Here is a 451-nt window from a genome sequence, read left to right on the forward strand (position 1 = left end):
AGTTTGTCTGCCGAGAGGTATTGCTGTGAAGTAGCTGAGAGTGCTTCCATTTATCACCGGTTGACCTAAGGGTGATGAAGCAGGTGCTGTTACATCAGGAAATATGACACAATATCATCATTGTTTGTACCATAAACAGAACAATATCCATGACAATGGCCACAGTTGTGTGCTGGTCCCTTTTCTTTCCTTAAGGAAGTGGAAGAATAGAACAAAATGTTTTCTGCTAAACTAGCTTGTTGCAGTTAGCGTTTCTTCCTCTTGTTCTGAGGATTTATGTCTCATTTGTTATAACCTAGTCTGTGCTGGTCGCTGCCATTGGGGTACCTTGCCTTTGGCTGGCACTCCACGTATTTTTCTTTAAACATAAACTGCAGTGATGCTTCTCAATTGGCCTGGAAAGTTGCATCAACGGCAGTGGTGGAATCTGGCTCTCTGAAGTCGGTGTGTG

The sequence above is a fragment of the Gavialis gangeticus genome, unplaced genomic scaffold, assembly GCF_001723915.1.
Source record: "Gavialis gangeticus isolate Ggan-Ray unplaced genomic scaffold, GavGan_comp1, whole genome shotgun sequence".
NCBI lineage: Eukaryota > Metazoa > Chordata > Crocodylia > Gavialidae > Gavialis > Gavialis gangeticus.